This window comes from Lepisosteus platostomus, chromosome 7 (genome assembly GCF_059453375.1).
Source record: "Lepisosteus platostomus isolate fLepPlt1 chromosome 7, fLepPlt1.hap1, whole genome shotgun sequence".
In the NCBI taxonomy this organism is placed as follows: Eukaryota; Metazoa; Chordata; class Actinopteri; order Semionotiformes; family Lepisosteidae; genus Lepisosteus; species Lepisosteus platostomus.
This window is the reverse complement of record NC_142617.1, coordinates 40,371,503-40,395,560: the sequence shown is the minus strand read 5'-3', so window position 1 is coordinate 40,395,560 and position 24,058 is coordinate 40,371,503. Positions and strand designations below refer to the sequence as shown.

General features: G+C 40.0%; 1 long non-coding RNA gene across 1 annotated transcript; it reads right to left on the bottom strand.

Annotated features, from left to right (window-relative positions):
- Positions 1-3,804: 3,804 nt before the first annotated feature.
- On the bottom strand, positions 3,805-11,428 carry LOC148658752 (uncharacterized). Its single transcript, XR_015940574.1, has 3 exons — positions 11,218-11,428; positions 5,235-5,481; positions 3,805-3,946 (listed from the first exon to the last, which is right to left on the bottom strand). It is a non-coding gene; the product is annotated as an uncharacterized LOC148658752 (long non-coding RNA).
- Positions 11,429-24,058: the final 12,630 nt, after the last annotated feature.

The following is a 24,058-nucleotide window of genomic DNA, read 5'->3' as shown; positions in this document are numbered from 1 at the left end:
TAAACAAGCCAGCTGGTGTTCACAGAACCTAGATTTTTTTGAGGGCCAAAATCCTTACTAATCCTACAATATTTGGGAATATTACCTCCAGAAAGGCCCCCACACATTTGGTGAAAGGAAAACAGAGGATTTCCTGAAATCCCATAACATTTCTGGCCTCTGTGCACGGCAGGATGTCTTTGCAGCCAACATGTGGAATCTCTCCAACTCCATGGAAAAATTAGGGATTGAGAAGCAATACAGCTGTGACTCATACCAAAAGGAAAAAAGGCTTGGCACGGATATAAGTGGAAATGAAGAATTTGTGCTAAAATATTCACTACTCTGATGTTTTTGAAAATCATTTTATATTAAAGATGCAGAGGGTATTGCATAGACTGTCAGCATTGCCATCTTCACTCCATTATAAAAAAGAAATGAGGTAAATTTCCTAGGCGGACACATTCAAGGATTCTTTACTTTACGACAGATATCATCATTAATTGCCTGCTAGATGTACTGTATTATACTTAAAGACAAAGGCTGCTACAACACATTTAACATTGAAGAATCTGAATGTCTGTTGATGTCACCCATTCTTTCTCCTTTGAATAAGCCGTTTTGAATGGAATCAAATGCCCCTTGAGTAATGGCTTGTGTCATGTCTGACGCTATCCCATGTTGCTATATTAGGATATGTGCCGGCTTTGCTGTTCCATTGGCTGATCAAGCAGGCAGCCTAGTGCCACAACAATAGAACTTCTCTACCTGTTTTCACACACAAATCCTGACAGAGGTTTCAGAGAGTAGGAGAGAGGGAATCTGAATGAGAAGCTAAAGGCTATTAGCAAGACTGGAGCTGTTGGGAAATACGAACATTAAAGATAACCGTTTTCACCTGAATATATCAAGTGACCTTACACGCACACCTACCTCTTAGTGTGGTGTAAGTAGGGTTCTGCTTTTTCAGTGTTTATTTTACATTGGCATACCTCCCTTTAAAAGGCAATTAGCAGTCATTGCATATTCACTAGAGCAAAACTAACTCTTCACCAGCACGGTAGCTCTGTTCGTTATTCATTGCTTTCTGAGTGAAGGGTGTGTTTTGTCATTGTGAATCATCGCTATTTCAAATACAGTAGTGTAAATTTTATACATCACCAATCTGATGAAAAATTATTTTGGGGATGTTTTGTTCAACAAAGAGTGAAAATAAATAAGCACGCATCCATTGGCACAAAGCCAGTAAGCCTGGCACGGCATCACTACAACTCGGAGGAACGGCAGTTCATCACAGTGCAAATGCACGGCCATGTATGCATGTATCAGGCGACCAGCTGCAGGACTGAAGGGCAACTTCAATGGGCTCTGGCTCTGGGATAGTGAGCAAATCCCATCTGAAGGAGTGATGAGACCATACACTCTGAGGATGAGATGTTAAATGCAAAGCACATGGTGTTTTGTTTGCATTTAGGGCATTTTTGTGTTCTTAGCTGGTAGACAGAGTTGTCCAAAGGTATGTTTAGACAAACAATGAAAACATGGAACACAAGGTGTAAAACTTGTGATGGCAATATTCTGGATGGGAAGAAAAGAGTCTTCCAGCCTGCTGAAACTAGATGATGTCTTGGCCAGACTGTAGATAGAAGCCCATCCTTTCTCACTGAGACGTGACACATCTATAGAACCACCACCAACACAGCAGTGAAATAGATTTTCACTATGAAGGTGAGCCTTACGCCCTGCTCTTCTTTTCCTTTGCTATTCTGTGTGAAGTCTCCTATTTTTTTTATTTATTTATTTTTGCTGCCACTAAGATTTCACAATATCAGAAAGGCTACAAATGAGAAAAAGCCACTGACTAGAGCATTCTATAAGCCAGGCACAGCCCTGATCAGCTTCATGTGTTACCAGAAATGTTGCATTTAGAACATGAACACAGTATACATGTACACACAAAATGCAATAGGAATATATAAACAGCAACACAGAATATAAATTCTGGTACCCGGGTGTTTGACAATGCCCTGAAATCTTTCAGGTAGTTTAATAAGAGCTCATCAATGCCGAACAACAGGTGTGCTGCCTGCTGTATCTGCCTGCTTTCTTAAGACAAAGGAGCTTTGTCTAATGGAGTTCTGCACTAGGACAGGATTACCTCCACAAAGACTTTTAGAGGAGTGTTCATGAATTTTAATTTTAAATTGTGTCGCAACCGAAGGCAAACAGCAGTCCGATGGATGAGTGCAAATGGATGATCCTGTCACTCTTTCGGAAGCAATCAGCGGACAGCCAGCTCCTGCAGGCATTGCTAAAATCCTGGAGCCACACTCCCTCATGGATTAAAATGGGAGAAGACGGATATGGCTGGATGGCCACGATAGTGCAGGTTTTCTTTTTGAATGCATAAACGCTAAGTAGTTAATGCATAAATAATAAGGCCCATTTTCACTCCAGATGGGCAGAGAAATCATTAACTGTAATCTGTTATTCATTGACACATAATTGCCCTGTCTTTGATTTTTATCTTTTTTAGTTGGGAAAAAAAATTAATCAGGTTTGATTTGGTGCTCATTAGTTGATTGCTGAAGTGATATTCCCAAGGTCCCTGCTAATTTATCTGTGAGATGTTCGTCCTTGCTTTCTCCACTCAATTCAACACACTCCAACCCAAACAAGATGACTCATTTTGAGGACAAGAACAAACTGTGATCTTTGCTTTCCTTGGGAGCTGATCGGTCAAGACTAAAGAGACTAAGTTTCTTTCGCCAGCATGTGTGTGACATTCCTACACTCAAGGCAGTGTATTAAACATTAGCCTGGTTAGAACGTTGGACTCCAACCTGTGAACCATAAATTCAAGTGTTGACACTGCTGCTTTGGTTTACAAACACCCAGATCACCCCAACAAAGCCTATATTTTGCTTTTCACAAAGTCAATAATAATATCATCTTTGGTGAGTAACTTTGGATAAAAGCTTCAACACAATACAATAATCAGGATAAAAATATTGCACACATTTTCCACAGCAAACATTTGTTATAGCTGACAAAGGAGGTTGATCACAAATGCTCTTTTAGCTTTAAATCAATTCAATTCTGGGCAACTTCAAAAGAACAAAAAATGTCATTCCTTCTGAAATATCATATTATAGTGCAATTAGGATGTGTTCTTACATCATCAATTACAGCAGAGTTTAGCCCTTTTTTGTGCAGATCGAAGTCTACCGTGTTAAAAGTTTGAGATGTTCTGCTTTACATCTTCCTGCCGAACAGTGGAAGATCGGGATAATCTTATAACTCTAAATTCAAATCCTTTCTTAGATATAATATACAGAAAAACTCTTAACTGGAATTCTCTGTTCCTGGCACTTGAAAATCAAATGTTTTCAACACATTCCTGACACTGTCTTGGAGTGACGTGGCAGTTCAGTGTGCCATTTGTTGGGAGATAATTTTAAGGAAGGACCACACCTTTTTCCCAATACCAACTCATCTGTCATTTCCAGGAAAATCTCCAAAATGGTGCACTTTCAAGGAAGAGCCCACCCAGTATGATAACTGAAGACGTATAACTGAAAGGAAATAAACAGTTGGATCACAGAGGTCCAGAGACAACTATCCTTAGTTTAATGACATTAACATTAGTATTGTGGGTCAGGGAAACGTTTCGGCTGTGGAGCCTTCTATTTTAGAGAGGGTAGCTACAACTCCATCTGCATTTTCCTTATGAGACCACTGAAACACCCTTTTACGCACAAGCTTGTACAAAGCATACATTATGTATACACATATTTAAAGATATGTGTTAACGCCCTCCTTTCAAGTCACCGCTCAATTGCAGAAGTCGTAACACTTAGTACTTTGAACTATTTTACTTGCCTTTGTTGCAATGTTTTTAGCGGCCTCTAGTGGCCCCTATGGTCATGACAGTCCTTCCACAGGACAATCTGATAGACTGTAGATGCTGGAATATAAAAATAAGAGAAATTGCAAGGAATGGGTTACTGCATCGTCATTCTACCTCCTCCCTTCCCTTTACGTGTGTTGGAAAGCATCAGGGGAATAACACTGCAGTGTAACAGGAGTGGATGGCAAAAACAGACATGGCAAGCATTGCGTATGGCATTGCAAATTTGCAAAGTGCATTAAAACCATAATTAGAAGCACGAAGCACGACTGAGGAAGGTCAGAAGGCTCGTGTTCCCGGCAGAAAACCAGCCCCCGGAGATCCTGTCCCAACGAGAGCCAGGAGTCTCCTGACTGGCAGCCAGAGATGATCCTGACCAAACGGTCTGGGCACTGTGAGGGCACCGATTTGACACACCAGGAAAGAACCCTGTCACATTAAAATGAGCACGCTTCCGCCGACCAAAAGGGAGCTGTCCAGATTTTCCACCGTTCCACTTTTCACTCTCAGTAATGTGATGGCCTATTTGTTATCTGAGAGGCTCAGACACATGAGGCCAAGGCATTGGATACTGCTGTGTTTGTGCATTCTCTGTTTTGTGCTTAGTGTTGTTTAATCAACATTCCGAACCAGCAACACTTATTCAAAAAGGATAGGGTTCTGTCTTTTATAAGTGGTACATGGTACATGGGAAGCTCTTTAGGTTAAGGCTGAAGCTTTAAAGTGTTGATGCTGTGATTGCTGTCTTTATTGATGTGGTCATGGTTGTTCATTTTTCTAAAAATGTTCTTTGAAAATTTTTGATTGCATAATGTAATGTGTTATATAATAGTTTCACATAAGTGAATAATAAGAACATGAGAGTGATTATTAATGAAAGGACGTTACTCGCTAGCGTTGATGAGTGAAGAGGGCATATACAGTATGTGTATCTTGCAACGAAAACCCTTCAACATTTTGGTGTCTTTTAAAAGTGAGCAATCATTATGGGTTATCAGAACGTGTTCCTTGTAAGACACATGCTGTATGTATACTGGTTTCACTGGTCAACGCTGGCTATGTCACACTGATGAGCACTTACACTTACACTTGGCTGCAAATTTGACTTTACATACCACAGGTTGCCATTTGAGAGGCATTTTACTTGCAATGCTTCTGCTCTGAGGGCACTGTGGAGGCAAAGAAGGTATGAGAGGTGTCAGCTATTAGCTTCTGCACTATCAGAGTCCCTTAATGCCACAGAGTGTGGCACAGTCAACACACACACACCCCTTCTCCTCTCTTTCCTCAGTCATGGGACTACTACTTGTAATCTGCATTACCTTGATATCTCTTGAGCCCTTACCCCTGTTCTTGAGAGAGTTTACTTCTTTGACAGCAGCATCTTTTTTTTCTCATTCACAATTACGTCAAGGTTTCCAGACGTCTCATTACAGCCTAGGCGCTTCTGTCTTATCGATTGGATACACTTCGATTTTTATTTCTTCGAAATCTGCAGGATGGGGCTTTCTGCATCCTCTAATGCTCCTGATCCCAACGTGTTCTTTTTTTCATGAAAGCTTGTTTCTTGGCATCCTGATTAACTTGGCATCCTGCACGTAAAGAAATGGGACTCTTTGAAACCGATTTCCGCTTCCCCTAAAGTTGCAGCAGAAGAGATTTTGAAAGCTGGAAATCTCCTGCAGCTTCTGAGCTGAAAGCAGTGAAAAGAAGTGAATTACTGAGTTGAATGTAGTGTGCAAATAAATCATTGAGAGCTGATTTGGATTAAAACCCCTACAGATGAACTTGGGTCCTGGTACCAGGCTGGGGAATGTGTCTGATGTGTGTGTGAGGAGTTGCCCTGGGAGTGAATGGGGGAAAACAGGTGTTGGTTGTCCCTCTGGTCTAGGTACAGTCCCATCATCAGCCAGTTATTTTCCTGATTTAAAATGAAAAGCAGTGATCCATATTTCACCCACTCGATCACCCCTTCCTGCCTGAATCTCTCCCTTATCCTTCTCAGTCTTTCCAGCGGGGCTCTCCTTAAAGTGGTTTGTGACAGACAGGAAAGCGTGAAAAAACCTCTTAGTAATATCCCTGAGATCTCGCCTTCAGTGCCTTGCAATATCAAGGCAGCTGTAAAAGGGCAGAATGGAACTATTAAAGACCTTAAGAGCTTTGACCAGTCAGTTGATAGGAGACTAATCCTTCACCCTAGTGGTTGATGCACAGCGACCGGGCAATTTTTAATGCGATTTTCTGAATCCTTACAGTATCAGTTTTTTAAAGAATTCACTGCTCCTATTACTATTTTGTCAGAAGTCAGGTGCATTATAATGTACTTCACCTCCAACTTCACATTGGCGAAACACACCTATATAATTTCCACCGGCATACACTAATGTGACATAACGTTTAGGAGCCTCTGAAGAGGCTTCAGGCGCTGTAAATGGTCTGCTGAGCAGAAAGCTGTTTCCTTGTTCAGTTGCATGTGTTCACCAAGTCCCCCTCCGCTATAAAAAAGAGAATGTGGATGAAGAAGGTTTAGAAGAGGTACTCAGATGTGCTAAAAGGCCACTCATCTTACACTTCCAAGTCCACATTTGTAAGATGAGATAACTTAACTTTCAAAAGACCCTGAACATCCCCTCATGTGGAATTGTAAATTGAAATTCCCTGCCTGTCTCTTTTGCTAACCGCCATTGTGTGCCCAGTCACAGTTCCCGTGCCTTTCACAGCTTGTGTAAAACACAAAAAAGAAGAAAAGAAGGCAAAATCCCAGACCCTGAACCTCTACTGTAGAAGCCAGTATTTCCTGCAGCTCCAACTTTTCATCTTTTTTTTTGTGTTAACTGCACTTCTGCAAATCACCTTCAGAAAATGGCCGTATTTAAAAAAAATATATTTTCCACAGGTCTGGGCTCCGATGATATGGGCATTAGAAAGCCTCATCAAAATGCAAATCGCGTTTTAATGGAGACAGCCATCCATGGCCTTCAATTGCCTTCCCCATCAGACAGGAGAGTTGAATAAAGGGGACAATTAGTCGTGTCTGTGTCTGCTCCTTATCAGCATTTAATCTGTTTTTTATTTGTTTAGCCATTGCACTTGACATTCCTAATAAAAATACACTGCAATACACAGAAGGCATCCGCTGTGTCCTAAAACCTCCTCCCTGTTGTGGAGAGATGGTACAGGGTGTGTTTTCTAATGAGGGTGTTATTTTTTTTAGTTTCACCTTATGAAAAGAAGGCAAAGGACTAAGGCTCTTTTCTTTCAAATTTAGCAAGAGACTATGTCTGCATTTAGGACTGTTATTCATTGCTAGCCAAAATTACACACACAACAATGGCAAAAACACCATACAAAACTTGCCAGCTTTTACTGAGGAATTGCTTTCCATATCTGGAACAGATCCTGGTCTTTTATCGTAATACTGACACATTGACCCCCCTAAAAACAGTTTGATGCTCTCATGAAAACATTGTAAAATTGACATGTCCTTGGATATGTCAGATTTGACTGGATTCATTCTCGAAAATCCTTCTTGTAGAAAGATGTTACAATTAGGTTATATTTCCAGAGTGCAAAAGCTGTGGAAGTATTCCTCAGTGCCTTTTATTTTAAAATACTAATTACCCCCCTTTCCCTTTTGTGTGTGTGTGTAAGAAAGAAAGCCTTGTTTCATGTTCTGAGCTTATTCTATTTTTGGAAAGAATAATGAAAATCACTGCCCAGAAAAAGGACATACGATAGCTCTGTTCTCAGACAGAAGAAAGCGTGTATACATAATATCCCTTCAGCCTTGTGTTGGAAAATTCTATCCAAAGATAATACTATCCAAGCCAATCGTTTAATTCAAAATGAACCCATATCTTTTTAAAAACAGAGATACTGAATGACCCTTTCCGGGACGATAAGCTTCATGGGACCTGTTGTTCCTATTGAAAAAAGTTTTCCTTCTCCCTCTGGCAGCTTTTCAACCTCCAGAACGCACTCTCTCCCACCGAGTAACTTCAGCCCCTGTGTGGTGGCAAGGGCTGAAATCATAAAAAATGGATGCCGATCAATTCCGTCTGAAGGGGAGCACGAACACGTTATCTCTTGTAGAAAACAAGAAGGTGAAGGAGGCAGCGCGGAATCAATCAGACTTTTTCCCGAGCTCGGTTCTGACCTTCCTTGTGTCCTTCCTCACCCCGGCCTACTGAGAACAGCTCTGGAGCGAATGAGATCTCACAACCTGGGCCAAGAACGCCTCCCCGCTGCCAAAGAAAATGAAACCCCGCCACTTATGTGGCAGACAAGTCTGCGTTTACTTTGGAAAAGCAGCATCTCCTGCTTGTTTTCCATTATCGAAAAGAACATTTTGACCCTTTTTTTTTACCGAATGGGCAGTGTTTCCTTCCTATATCAATTGGCCGGCTGTGCGGTTTGACACAAACCCCCTCTTTCTGTCAGTCATATGTCAAAAACTGGGTCTCTTTCCCTTTGTTCTCTAAGATCTGCTCAGTAGCAGATCAATGCAAGCAAGCATTAATGTCCCAAACAGTACAGCAAGGACAGCTCATGATAAAGAACATTAGAAAGTTTGCAAGTGAGAAGATTCCCTTTGGAAACTAGGATGCCTCACAGTGATGCAGCTCACTGCTCTTTAAAGAAGTGAAGAACTACCGACTGTTCTCTATCCTAAGTGCACTGCCCGGTAATAGCCTTGAGCTGTGTCCTTTCCACTTATCTTTTACCTCTGACCTGGAGAAGACACAGAGGTCTTTGACTTGTTCCTCTTTTTTGCCCTTGTTTTGGTTACAGGACACCATTAGTGCCTGGGATCTATGTGCAGAATCAGAAAGAATATGCAAATATCAATTGCATGTAATAGCAGGTCTTCTTGTAACCTTGCATATGTGATCTCTATTGCTGTTTAATGGATCCATGGAAATTGCTCAAAATATGAATCTGCCCTTTACTTTGTCTTTGCTTTGTTGGGTACTTCAGACAGTCTTTTTTACCCCAGCCTTTCTCTTCCAATAGGAGCCGTGTGAAACCTCGACAGCTCTTACTGTATATTTCTGAATGTGGCTAGAGCCAGTGTGATCTGCTGCAGTACAGAACAGCACCGACTGCAATCTTCACTTTCTGTATATGCAGAATGTTAAGAAAGCAGCATTTCGTATTTTAACCAATACCAAGGTTAAAGGATATGTGATTCATAGTAGTTCTTGTTTTCTACCACCTACAGTTGTTCGTTAAACGAGGAAGAACTAAAAAACAAAAACACAGTGAGTTTGTACAGTACATTGGGAAAGAGTTGTCTTATTCCTATACTGAAACCCTGATGCTGACAAGCTCCTGTCTTTCCGGTTTTATAAGTGGATTCCATCATTATCCAAAGAGCAAGGTCTTGAATTAAAACTGTAAATAAGTCAGTAAGGGCAGAAGTCCTGGTTCCTGGGTTAAATTCTGGGACTAGCAGTGTGAAGTGTCATGTTGTCTGTGTGTTTGTGTGCATTTGTGTTACTCCAGTTTCTTCCCGCTTTTCAAAAACATGTTGGCAAGGATAATTAGATTCTCTAAATCAGGGCTGTCGGACTGGTTTTAATTAAATAATTAGACCATTTAAGCAGGAGCTGGAGTTGGAACAGAAACCAGAGGCCACTAGGTACTCCAGGGATTGAGCCTGACACACACTGTCACTCAGGACTACACCCTGCTATGGCCTGATGTACAGTAGTCCTGCCTTGATTCGTGTGCTTCTGGGATAGGCTTTGGGCTGCTGTGGACCTTATGCAGCTCTTTGCTAATGGATAATAAATGTTGACTTATTGAATTGAAATGGAAGATTCTGTAGTTCTGAAGTGCTGGGTCTGGGGACCGCCAGTGCAGGAAACACAGTGTCTACCACTAGTCTATATACAGTAACAGTATTAGACGGGTGATATCTTTTCCTTTAAGTAAGATGTAATGGGTTAGCGCTGCCGTAGCTCATTATGAAATCCACTCTGCTAGACCTGAGGTTCAGCAAGCCCACAGTCGTCCTCGGAATATCAATTGCCTGCTCAGGCGATGTGTGAGCGCTGCTTGTGTCTGATGACATGAAAGTGCTTCTCTGTCTTTGTATCCAGGTCTGGTGTGGGATGCTGGAGAGTTGATTTTAATTGGAATGTTTTAAGATGGAGCATGCATTTGCAGCTCAGCATGGAAGGCAGAATGAAGGCTAATTGAAAAGCCTGTATTCCACAATGCTCCACCAAGCACAGGATGGGGATATTCAAGTTTAATAAATTATTTCTCAAAGCGGAAAATTAATCATTTGTATTTAGGACTTCCTTGTTGATGCTGTACCAAGGATTACAAGGTTACAGCTAACCAGTCTGCAACTAATAAACCAACAATTGATCTATCAGTCAATCTTTAATAACCCTGGAACTCACTTTATTGATTGTGGAAGGCTACTCAAACAGTCCTATTGTGCTGTTTGACATTTTCAGACTGTGTTGCAAGCATGCTTGAGAATTTGAATTGAAAGCTTATAAAGTGAAAAAAAAAGTATTTTATTAAAACTTGAAAAAAAGGCTGTTCTCCGCCTCACTCTGAAACACAGTTAAAATCAAAGGCGGCTTTCTCCTTGGTATTTGACCCTTGGAAAGTCAGACTTTCTCCCTTTTATTTGTTGGCATTTTTGCCCCTTTCTGCCAATGAGCTTTTCAGGAGTTTGGTATCCAAACCCACATGGGCCCTACTGTAACTCATACCTTCCCATGACAATAGGATAGATTATTTGTTCAATGCATAAGCTGACCCAGACTTTCAGTGAACATTCAGTTTAGTTTGTCTTAAGAACATAAAGATGGTTAAAATGAGAGGAGGCCATTCGAACACTAGCCTGTTCAGTACTAATGAGCTAACTGAAGCCAGAGTGAAGAGGGAAGCCAGCCTGAACGATGTAGCCAGAGAGGTTGTTCCACACCCCCGCAGTACAGTGTGTAAAGAAGTGCTGCCTGTCCTTGGTCATAAGTACAGTTTACATAGTTTCCACTTGAGTCCTCTGGTTCACAAGAATAATTAAGTAAGAATGCAAAGTACCATTTATATTGCACATTGCTTAATTGGTATCTTTTTTACTGCATGGACCAAATTCTTCTTTATTCTAAGGAAAGATGTACTGTATAGAAATTAAAATAGCCCTATTTGAGATAAGAGTAGTATTCACACCTGAAAACATGCATGTAATTTTTTCCTAGACCTGTGTTTTCTGTGCTGTGTTGAAAAGGCTCAGTGAGTGTTCCTTATTGTATATGGCAGGGTGTTGCGCAAGCTGTCACACTACTTGGACACGGTTCACTTACACTGGCTCACTCCCAGCTCCCGTTGAGAAGAGTACTGGAAAAAGCTTTTTTTTTTTCTTTCCTTTGGCCAGAACACAAACATTTTCCACACACGGTTTCGAAGAAGGATGCCTGCTGGAGCCATTATCTCTGCATCTCTGCAAAACTCATTAAGGACAAGTGGGGGTGAGATCAACCCCCCCCCAACCTAACACATACTTTCCTGGAAGGACAGTCAATGTATCTGGTGTGAAACTTTGAGATGGGAAAGAAGAAAATATTTCAGGAACAGGGTGTCTTTTCTTTAAATTGGCTCCCAGCCTGGGCCAACATCTGAGCTCCTGACTGCCTTCCTCTATTACCAGAACTGAGGTTGTAGAAATAGAAATTGCCTGTTCCCCCTGCAGGCCTGTGAGTTTCACGCACCGGAGTGGAGCCGGACCTGTCATTGCGCAACAACAACAAAGAAAGGAAAAAACAAAGTCATAATCTCCAAGGGTTAAAAATAAACGGGGCCGGTTATGAGGTGTACAGTAGCAGCTCCCATGGCTGTTTCACATCAGGAATCCTGGCCCTGAGTGAGGGTGATGGGTGATGGCGCTTGTGAGATGAGCTCGAGGGGACTCAGCACTGGCCTGTGGGGCTGAGAAGTCAATGTTACAGAATCAGGCCTGGTGAGCTTTGCTCAGAGACAGGCACGAGCGCAGAGCGTGTAATGATGAATTTTAGCGCAATGCAGCTGACCACCATACTTTCAGCCCACCTGTAGGAAAGCCTAGTGGCTATAATGACTTGTGCCTGTAGTCACAGTTGCCCTGTGTAGAAGAAACTGGGTGCATTAAAAAGAGAGACAAGGAGTCGCCAGATATTGTAATCAGTCCATCTTATATGCTGAGAAACAATGCTGAGGAGCTACAGTAAGTGGTGTGGTAAGTCATTTTGCCAGACCCTACAAAATGATGGTACGGTTGTCCTGTTTGCTGTGTGCTAGTTTGGACTCGGCAGAGCTATAGCTGTTGACAGATATCACATAATAAACATGAGGAAGGTTACAAACGAGAGGAGGCCATCCTGCTCATTTAGCTCACATAATTACTAGCAGCTAACTGATTCAAGGATCTCATCCAGCCATTTCCTAGAAGAAACCAGGGTACCTGGAAGCTTGTTTCCCCCAACTCCCAAACTCAGCTAGGAGTTTCCCCCAATTCTTTGTGTAAAAACACTTCTTCTTGGTGCCCTGAAGAAGTCCTTTGGGTTTATTTAGTCAAGGCCTTGGAAGATCTTGGTCCTCTCATCGTCTGTTCAGGACTGAGAGGACGTAGCTGTAGAAGGAGGTCAATCCATGGAGGACTTTCTTTGAAGCTCAGGAATGTACAGTATCTGGTTCTTTGGACTGATTGCAGAGGAGCAACATTTTGTTGGGATACGGTGACGAGAAATACACATATATATTCTAAAACAGGTCTTGCTAGCACATCGGAAAATTTAACAAAACATCCCACAGTTTAAATTCTACAGTTTTGACAATATACAGTATATCCTAATATTATGTTTGCTTTTTATTGTTTACCAACATTGTTTAAAAGACAAAAATGATGTACCAACCTGAAGCCTTTTTGATAAGTAGCCTCTTCAAGCTCAGTGTTTTCTTATATTTATGGTTTACGTTTCTGCTTTCCTGTGCATTTTTCAACATCAAATGCCTTCAGCAAAGTGTTTGTCTGGTTTAGAATTTTGCACAAATCTTAAACCTAAAGAATTGACCTAACCGTTTCTACAGTATTTGTTAATCCTGCTATTTTGATATCATCTATAAACCTGACTAGTTTACTAAATATAAAAGAATCTAGATCTTGGATGTCACACTCACTGCATATATCCGAATACGGCACCCTGGTGATTTTAATTCAGCCCTTGTGAATATAAATTCATGAGGTAATTTGGCTTGTCAAATTGAATGTGAAAATATAAATCCCATCAGCCATTTGGAAGGTAACAAAAAAGTGCTAATATTACCGTTTTTCAGAACTGTCATGTTTGTTGAACAGAAAGAAAAAGTATGTATGTCTCATTTGTAAGCATAGTGTGGTTCAGTAATATTGAAAGACTTAACTTTATGGTGGAGCTATGAAACTAAATACAATTAAACATGATATTTGGAGAGTGAATAAAGGTTAAAAAAACTTGCAGATGTTTCTAAAAGCCCTGAATTACATTCAAGGGTTGAAACGTGAAACCAAAGATGCTGTAAAGGGGGCTGCATTGTGTAATAATGATGCAAAGTGTCCCTGGCCTTTCCCTATGGGCTCTGTTGTAAAATACTGTATAATGTAGTGTAACATCTCACTTAGGGTAGAGTTCGATTCTTAATGTTTGTGAGAATAGCTGTCTTCAGTGATGAAAATCAACGATTACTACCCAACGGTGACAACTGAATGATATTGACATTGACTGTACCAATGACTGCATCAAGAGCACGTCTCCTGAAAATAAATAAGATACCTGGAAAAGGTGTCAAGTCTCCACCATAAAAGAACTTTCTCAAAGCAGCAATTAGGTAAGATTCCTATTTTGAATTGTTTCTAAATAGTTGATATATAGATAGTCTCTAGAGCTATTGTATATTTAAAAATTCAATTGGATTGAATTGTAAGAAATTACTCTCATTCAAAGTATGGTGAATTTAGATGATATATATAAAAAGGAGGATGAAACAAATGTGCTGCTGGTGTATCAGTTGGCCCATAATAAAACCCATTTTGATACTGATCTACATTCTTGATTCAAATTAAGACAGCCAGTTGCCCGAATCCAGATCCCTGTGGTACTCCCCTAATTCATGGCTCCAACTGAACTTTCACTACTTACAGTATCTGTACTTCGTGTTTTCCATTAACCATCTCTCAACCTATATACATTGAATTAGTGAACTCATTGAATGCCAGTTACTTGCAATTCAAGAATTTGGTTAGTGAATGAGGAATTTCTTCAGAAACCTTTTAAAAATCTACATATTTCATTTCACATGCTTCATTGGTATCCTTTACTAATGCTGCTTGTTCAAAACTTTGGACTAGATGGGCTGAATGGCCTCTACTTGTTTGTTACTGTTCTTCTTACGAACAGGTTCATTAAGTACGACCAAACTTTTCTAAACCCATGTGAACTATATTCTAAAAGCATTTTGCCACGTGGATGTTACTCTACAGTAGTTTTGTTCTAATTAATAATATACTGTGTATTGTATATCGTTTTCATAACCTTAGATGTTATAGAAATTAGATTTATTGATCTATAATTGCTTGGTTTGGTTTTGTCAAATTCTTCAAGAATGGAAATTACATGCTAATCAGTAGGTATTACCACAGTAATAGATGGTGTCTGCTTTGTGTGTAGTCAAGTCCCTAACTAAACATTAAAATCTAAAATAAAAAAAGTGTTGGTGGAGACATATGTTAACTTGATATATTTATACTTTCACAGTTATTTCAAATGTGCTGTTTTTGATCATATTAGAAAATGCAATTTTTTTGTTCTTTGTAGCACAGGGATAGGATTGACATTTTGTTTATTTTGTTTGATATAAATTAGCTATATCAGGAGCCAGATATAAATCACAAAACTCAGATATATTCGATTTTGTTGAGTTCCGTTCTCTCCTTGTCTTAAATTCAGATGGCCAGTCCCACCTGCATCCAAGCTTTATCTCTGAGACACCTTTGTGACAAACCTCTCACTTCACTTTTAATCTACAAACATTTTTTGTGAATTCAGCCATGCAAATGAATAATGGCATACTGATAACAAGCCAGCAGATGTACACTGCCTTAATGATTAGGCCTTCTCCTTAATCACAAACTTAAAACTTACCACCAGAAGCAGTGTGAACAGCAGCAAGCAATGTGATAGTCGTTGGTTTATAGCACCCTAACGTGTACTTTCACACACAAAAAAATCAGTTATTGGAAACAACTCCTGTGTTACTGGGAAGCCAGTCTGTTGTTAATCTATACAAACGCACATTTAAAACAAAGGATGTAATAAGATTAAATCAATATCAAATTCCTTCCAGCAATTACCATACCATGATGTTTTTTATCGCCTTGGTCGTGACTGTGAAAGAAGTGTAAATGTGGTAATAAACAGAGAAATGGGGCTTAAACAGTTTAAAATATGCAGCTCTCTGTAGGCAGGAAAGGGGCTTCAGACATGGCGTAGATTTGTGCTCTCAAGGCTGCATTATAATGTATACCGCAAATAACCAAGAGGTTTATTATGGCCTTTTCATTTATTGTTTTACCTTTTCACCTCACATTTGAAGTGTCTTGCTAGAAATGAAAGTAAATTGCTCATCTTTCTTTTAAGCTTTGAAATTTTCACTGATGTGTCAAAGAAATTAACATTTCTTTTAAAATCTATAAATCCATCACAAAGACATCTACTTTTAAAGTCTTAGTGACTGCATGAATAATAATCAATCATTATTAGACAGCTTACAGAAGACTAAGGCTGCTGTCTTTGCGTGTCCTTCTCCCAGTGTTTTTGCTTTCCATAATGGAGGTCAGAGATCAGCAATGTCTTTTTTTCTTGGTGAAATCTGGACAGGTGACCCTACATAGGATTCATGCAAAACACTGCAAATTAATTACACAGGAAGGTGGGTTGGTTTGGGGTTTGGTTTGGTAAAAAAAAATCACTTGTTGTAAAATCTGGTGATCAGTTATTGGTATTATCATAGTGCTTTATGCATTTTTTAAGTGCTCCAGTAGAGATGCACAGCAGCACCTTCTGTAAACTGAGCTTCAGAACATGAAAAGTACACATATTTTGTGGCATCCTGGAATCTGTCCCAGAAGCACAGGGTGCAAAGTGGGACAACACCCTGGATGGGGCACTAGTAGTACAGCAACACTATATCTTCAATTTCTTGAGCTTTAAATGACACTGTATGTAATGCCACAGGGGGCAGGGTCCCTGAAGGGTGACTCTGCCCCTGAAGGGCTGCATCCTTGATCTTACCAAGATATAAAACAGTGGTCACAGAGAGTGGAGCAGGGATGAGCTCCATGCCCTACTCCAGACTGTATAAGTAGACTGACATGACAGTGGGAGAGAGGGAAATAGAAGGTGAAGACATTGAGGGCAAGACTGGCTTGTGTGAGATGGCGATCATAAGACTCTCTGTGTGATATTTCTACTGATTGATGCTAAACTATGTGTGAGATAATTACTGGGAGATACTAAACTCTGTGTATGATGGTATCAGGAGACACAACCCTCTGTGTGAGATAATTACTAGGAGATACTAAACTTTGAGATTAGCAACATTGGAAGATCCCTCTTCTTTTGGATATATTGGTTTGTTTGTAAAGCTGAATCTGTATCTCACAAAATGTATAATGGCAGTAAGAACTGTCCAGTTCAGATTGCAGAGCAGTATAGAGGATTGAACAGGTGTATATTAGAGAAGAGAGTGAAAAAGGCTTCAAACTGCAGCTGCAGTTGGCAGTGGTGACAGAAGGGAGCCTGAAAGATACAGAAGAGCTTGAAAAGGAGAATGTTATGAAGGTAGGATATAGAAAGTTTAGTGATAAGGTTCTGAAAGACTGTTCTGGAGTTGAGACCACAGAAGCATGAATACTTGAACAAGCAGCCCAGTACTCCATCACTTGCTCTCGCACTGAGCTCTTGAGTTGTTTCCCGCGGCTCTCCCTGCTCATTGGCAAGGCTAATTCAGTGGTGTATGTGATGGCAACATACATGGCATTTGGATGCCTAAGAATTGGCAACCCAGATTGCATGGACTGGCTAGTGGCCTGCAGACACAATATACCTTTGTCTCACTAGAGACCGACAATGTGTTTGTCTTGAACTGGGAGCTGCGAGCAATTGGAGATTTCATCTTTATCAGGGCAGCAAAATGAATCATAAAAGTGCAGGAGTCAGGAGAAACATTAGATGAGTCGGAGGGAAAGGTCAAGAGCAAACGGAGAAGGCGCCCATTGCCCATGGGTCACAGGAGCCACTGAATGTGTTGCACAAGTCCCCAGACCCTGAATGCATGCCTGAGGAAGATGAGAATGTGGAGACTGAAGTGTTCTAAATGTGGAGGATATTAAATCTGCCAACTCTGAAATCTGAAACTCAGAAATCTGAAGACATAGAGGCAGAAGCAGAACACGAGAAAGTCTGAACCTACAGTATTAAAGAGATGTGACCATAGGCCCTCGAACACAAAATGGACAATGGCATCTTTTCCTGTATTTTTTTCTCTATAAGACTGAAAATACTACTGTTTTGAGGGAGGATGAAAAGGTGCTATTTTAAATTTAAAAACTTTACTGTGAAATGAAAGAAACACAAAGGAAATCCTCAACATAAAGTGGAACATCTTATCTGCAACAGCAGTGGAACATTTTGAACGGTGGATTAAAGAACGAGAGAGCCTGTAATTTTGTTTTTCCCCAGAGCCCTTCAGCCACCTAATTGCACATGTTAAAAACCATTTCCTGTCAATAACATTGCAAGGAAATAGCACTGAAAGATGTAAGTGTGAAAAACGATGGCGGCTGGAAGTTTCTTCCCGAGCAGAGTCATTAATTGGTGGGAAAAGGGAAGCCCTCAAACTCTGTATCTCTCTCTTCTCACACTCGGTCCAGAAAAAACAGCTGGGCGAGAAGCACCCAACACCGCTCTCTTTAATTAAGAGTGAGGATGGAAATGCTATTAGTGCTCTAGTGCATTTGTTTTTGCCGAGGCTATCTCCGAGTCACACAGGCTCCAAGCTTAAGAAAAACAACCCGCTATGTTTACGGAAACAGAGAAGAGGAAGGCTTTTTGCTTTTGAGTGACGAAGGACAGGCAAGATGACGCATCTTGGAGTCTGAAAATGGAAACGTGTGCGAAGAAAACATTCTGTTTATGGCTAATCCCAGGGGCTCAACTGTTGGAGTGTTTATTGTCCTGTCTGTCATTGAAAAAAAATAGCTGAAAAATATAAAAATCAAATGCTGTCACGCCTTCCGTTACAAAACTTGTATGGTATTAATTCAGTTAAATATGGCCAGGATCAACTCAGCTCTTCACCAAACACTGACTCTTACCATCAATGAGAGATGAGACGCTTCTCAAGTGAGGACTAACTCTCTTCCGACGCAAAAGTTGTATGGCTCTTACACATGTCTGTGTTAGACAAATACTGGTACAGGTCCTCATTCTCCCCTTGCAACTGAAGGAGTCATTGCCCAGAAGCAGACTCCATGGCCATGTAAACCAAAATAATAGTCGCTTCCATTTTTGTAAAAATCAGCTCAAAGACTGTCTCCAATAATTTTGATTTTATGTAGTTCTTGAAAAAACGACTTATTTTAACAGTGTGGGTGCCTGATCCTTACACTCCATTATACTTGACCTAAACTCTAACTCTGCACTCTGTGCAATTTACCAAATGGAACCCTGCAGTCTGTGTGACTGGACTCACCATGTGAAATGAGCCTGCCACAGTGATCTCACCCTCCTGCACTCTCAAGAGCGCTCAGACTCCCTGTGGCTGGAGGACCTTTGGGAGCAGCAGGTTTGTTGCTAATTGCTGAGCTATGTGGCTCAGGTGCACAGAGGGAACATTTGTTAATAATTCTTCATAAAGGGTTACCCTGATCTGAGTCGCAGAGATCAGAGTGCGGAAAACAAGCCCCTTTTACCCTTATCAGTTATTACTACCAGCTTTACTTGACTCAGGCTATTCTTCGGGAAGACTTCAGCGCAGTGTTTTAAATTTTCTCATTTCTACTAAGTCTCATGCCTACTATTTACTGTAACGCCAATCATGGTAATAGATTGGATTTTTGATGTGTGTTCCATTAAAAGCATAATGTATTATTATTATTATTCATTTATTGTGTTTTGTGAAAAAACAGTATTCTTTTAACCCACATTATGTTGTTGCCTCAGATAATCATTAGCTAAGCAAATAAGTAATATTAGCAAAGAGGATCATGCATAGAGCATTTGACCATGTTCCAAATACTGAGCTCTGTACAGTACTCAGATGTGCAATTACAGGGCACCTTGTTTGGGCTTCAGTAAGTGTCAAGTCTTTCAGTGTGCTGTGCTCTAGTGTAAACTGTGCTGTCACAATGCTGCAAACAGTAATGTACACAAAGAGGAGCAAAGTAAGACTTTACAGAATCAAGACAAATAAATTGCCTTCTCGTCTCTGGAAAGACGCCTGGCCAGTAACAGTGCTGACTTTATCACACCCTGTGGCTGCTTGTAAGGATGTCTTGAATAAGACAGTGCAGTGCCAAGGTGATTTCCCTCATACTCTCCTTTTCCAGCCTTAGGTTTGGATGCAGTTCTTTAAAAAAAAACAGCAATTTCGTTATTTTAAATTAGAAATGGAGTTTATAATGAAAATCCTGGAGGGATGATAACAACCAAGTTCAATCAGCCTCAACCATCAGTAATTAACAGTCTCTCCCGACATCCTATAATCCATCTCCCAAAATGCTATAAATACCTACGAGATCCCTGTCTCTCTCTCTTGCATCCCAATTTCACTCCATAATCCTTTCATGATCTTGGGTGTTGTCATTCCTAGTGAAATACAGGTCATGCCAACTCATTCATTTTGACCTTAAATTGACTCCTTATTATTAAAACAAATAAAGGCAAAAAACTTTTTTTTGTTACTCACATGTACACTGTGAAAAAGCATTCAATGTGTGAAACATTAGAGATAACATATACTGTAATGTGGGAACTATAAGTTAAGAGCAAAAAAATCATCTTTAATTACACTGTGAAGTTTCATATATCTGATCCTTGATTGACTCTGAATCGTTCTAACTTTGACCATTAGAGGGCAGAAAAAAATTGAGTAGGCACAAAAGAGGAGACGTTTATTGTTTTCTGTTTAGATAGGACGAAGCGAGGGATGAAATTTAGGATAAGGTGTTGTAGATTACAGTATATCAGGGATTCAAAAACTGGGGAGCAGTCCATAAGGATCTGGCTTGTAAAACGTACACAGTTTGGTGAGAAATTTGATTTTATCAGTATAATGTAAAACATGAACCACCCATGCTTTCAATGACATACCCCTGGTGAAATTGTTCGACTATTTATAAGGAAATAAGCTGGTTTGACACACCAGGGTATACTAGAAATTAAAAAGTTGTATTATATAAGGTCTTAATTGATGTTTACAGTACATTTTAGTATGTTATTAGGTTGCTATAATATCTCTGTTTGTTGGTTATTTTGTCATATAGCTTCTGTTGTTCAGTCAACCTGTTTCTGAATTCACACATGCACTGGCCTCTTTCTCCTTAAATTGGTTAATTCAGTTGAAATCTGAAATATCATTTAAATCATTAAAAACACTTCTGTTTCATTATGCTTTAAAGTTACTGTCAAATAACTGTAGTTAGGGTGTTTTTTTTATTTTGAGATATTGAGAAAGACTGCAGTGATGGAAATAATCTGCATGTTTTATTTCACAGGCATCTGATACTCTTTTACGAACAAAAGTATAATGGCTCTTGTTCCGTTTCCTGTCTCTCCACCCAACCAATTTCTTATTGCAGCTACAGATCTTCATACAAATGACACTTGAAGGATCTCATATAAGTTGGTTACAGCACATTAATGACTGCAATTTAATCTTTCCTCTGTTTTTTTGTTTCTGCTGACATTTGGAGCTAAATTGCTTTACATCGGACTCTAATGGCCAGTACGTCTCTGAGAATACAGACCAGACACACTTAGTGGGAAGGAGAAGGTTTTCCATTATGAAGCATCATTTGCAACACTTACTGTATGAAATTTGTAGTCAGAAACTATATGTGTGAGTTTCTGTCAAAACCTGAGCTGAAATGCTCTTAACTGTAATATGTATTATACAGCTGCAAAATATTGCAGTTGATAAAACATCCTAGGTTTCCAAAGAGCTGTTGTACAGTATAAGGTAGCTGACATTATGGTAGAGAAAAAAAGGAGCACATTAATATTTGTGGGCCTGTAAATTACTGGGCAACATCACTAGTGTGTGCCAAAAATAAGGTAATTACTGTAATAGTGACTAGAATGTGCAGGCGGTACTGGAAATTAATGCTTTGTTTTCAAATACCAAGTGCTTCAGTAAATCTAGATACTAACAAGGAATTTATACTTTACAGAAAAAAGACAATTAGACATACAGTACAGTATTTGTGACTTTTTTAAATATTTGTAAAACAATCCAATATGTGGATAGACCCGATCATAATCAGGGCAAGTAAATTTACATTGTAAAGACGGAAAAGGGTGGGCCACAATCATTATCATACCATTGGAATCGAATTAGTTTGCCTGTGCTCAGGCTTTGCGAGACATGTGCAGCCTTACAGTGTGTGATGCCTCTGACCTCCCTGTGCTGCCTTAGTTCAGATGTGGCCAGTCCTGTTCCTGGAGAGCCACAGTCCAGTGGGTCTTACAGGTCACCCTAATGTCATCAATTTGTAATGTGTGTTTTGATCAATATAGTATGGCCACATGTGCATCTTGGGCTCCCTGTGCTTGTTTGTATTCCAAAATGAAATATCCTTGCAATGTGATGACTTAAGGGTAACCTATAAACCGTTCTGAAATGTGGCTCTCCAGGGCCACAGAGTGAACAAGACAAGACAAGTCTTCAGTTATCTTGTTGTGGTGGAAGGGCCAGTGAGCCAAGTTATATAAGAATTGTTGATTCCAAAATGCATTAGCAGATTTAAAAAAAAAAACAGAAATAAGTGGTTATTCGGAATTGTTAAAAAATGCATCTAAAGCACACACTCTAGTTCAGTCTTGCTCTCAGAAAGGTATGCCCCAATCTCAGGGAGGGGTCAGCACTGACATTAAGCATGAAGTCTGCGATGGAGTGATCAGTATTCAGCTTTGTCTCTCCCAGATGGCGTGGCAGTGCTCCCCTGATTTAGCTTTGCGAAGTGCTCAGCCACGGCACATTAGTGGACGGCTGAGGAGGCCTTCGAGACAGGCAAGCACGCGAAAGTCATCAGCATTCCTCTCCACGGTTGTCTCTGCCCAGAACACGCCGGCACGTTTCTCAGGAGACGCTGGAGAGGTCACCTCTGCCAGCCCCTGTCTGACAGCACCCTCCCCTCTAAAACTGGTTTTTCTGTTGTTTGAGCACACATTTTTGAGTGTGATGTTTTTATTTAGTTTTTGCGTTGAAACTGTCTGTGATCTAGGCTGAGAAAGAAGAATGCCGTCAAAATGTGGACGTGTATCTCTCTCTTTGTCTGAGTGAGATTGTACCCACACCTCCCCACTCCAGCCAACACCTTTTATTGTCTTGTCAGTGTTCCCTTTCTTTGCCTTTTCTTCACTGAAATGTTAAATTAAGGATTTTATCTCACTAGTAATTTGTATCACTCCCTTGTTCATACACCATGAGTACCCTCAAGGCCAAAAGTGGAACAGACTTCGTCCTCTTGGTCAGTATATATGTTAAGACGTAGTTAGGGTGGCTAGACAGTTTAAAAGATTAGCCCTTTGATTTCAAAACAACATAAGCTGAAGCTGGTGAAATATAACACAAAAGTAAAGTTTGGGTATGAGAAGTTTTCAAAAGTAGATGCTTTGCCAGTACTGGGTTAGTACTAAATAGCTCCTTATTTTTGGGACACTTGTCTTTTGTGTCCTTTATCTAATTGTGCGATTTCTCTGGACTTTATTGAATGCAAGCAGAGTTCTGTCAGGAGTTCATCTATCAAGCAGGCTGCATTTCCCTGAACAACAAGTGTGTAGAACCATTCAGGATGTGTGTCTCTTCCTTGAACGCCCCTGTCAAAAACTCTGCATTAAGACAGGAAGTCAAATGAAAACATTGAATACGACTCTGTGGAAGCAGCACCTCACAGAGGTTTTAAGACGCCACTGCACATTCATCCAGGTTTCTAAAATTGAGAAATCTGAACATGTTCTGTATTAGGGGTCTGTATAGGTTATCACAGGTGGCTGCTGTGCTTCTCAAAAACACATTTTTAAAAATGTGTTCATATATATGGAAACATACATGTCTGGTGATCCATTCTCATTTGTGTTTTAGGACTTTCCTTGTTATATGCCAGATTGTTTAGCCTTGCTTTGATACTCCTAGGCTAATTTAAGCCTTTGAATATGTATCACTGGTTGCTAAGGGAATGGGCTGACTCTGGAGGCCGGTGCCATGGACAAACAGGATAATTAACACTCGCAATTGTTCAGTAGATATGCACTAGAGTGAATCTTGACAGACTAGCTTGCAGCAACATTAAAAAGTATACTATGAGTTTTGTCTAGCCCTCTGAACTTTAGTGAATCTGGTTTTATGTATATTCATTCAGTTTGTGAGTATGTATAAAAGGACATTTAACACTGAAGACCATTTGAATCTTAAATAGTCCAAATAAATCTAAAAAAAACATTTCATATGAGCAATTTCTTTCATTTGCTACAGAAATAAATACACAATTTCAAAATTGTTCCTTATCTTTCTCTTAATGTGTTTGTGGAAGACAAATGGTATCTTAGTTCTGAAGTATAGGTGCTGGGAGCAAAACAATCCTGGAAGAAAACTGCTTACTGTTTTTCTTGCGTATGAAAATGCTCCACCTAGAGTGAATAGGTGGTGTTGCAGTCTCCTTATTGCAATTCATCTTGGCTTGTGCTATCTTAGGTTTATGAAATAAAACAATTTGAGTTGGATGTCATAGTTCCAAACTGTACTGTATTTTGGAAGTGAACTATGGCAGTAAAAGTATTTATGGATTATCATTTTAATATTGTAGCTGTGGCACATTAAGGCATGGTTTTCTTAGTTCTGATCCATATTTACATT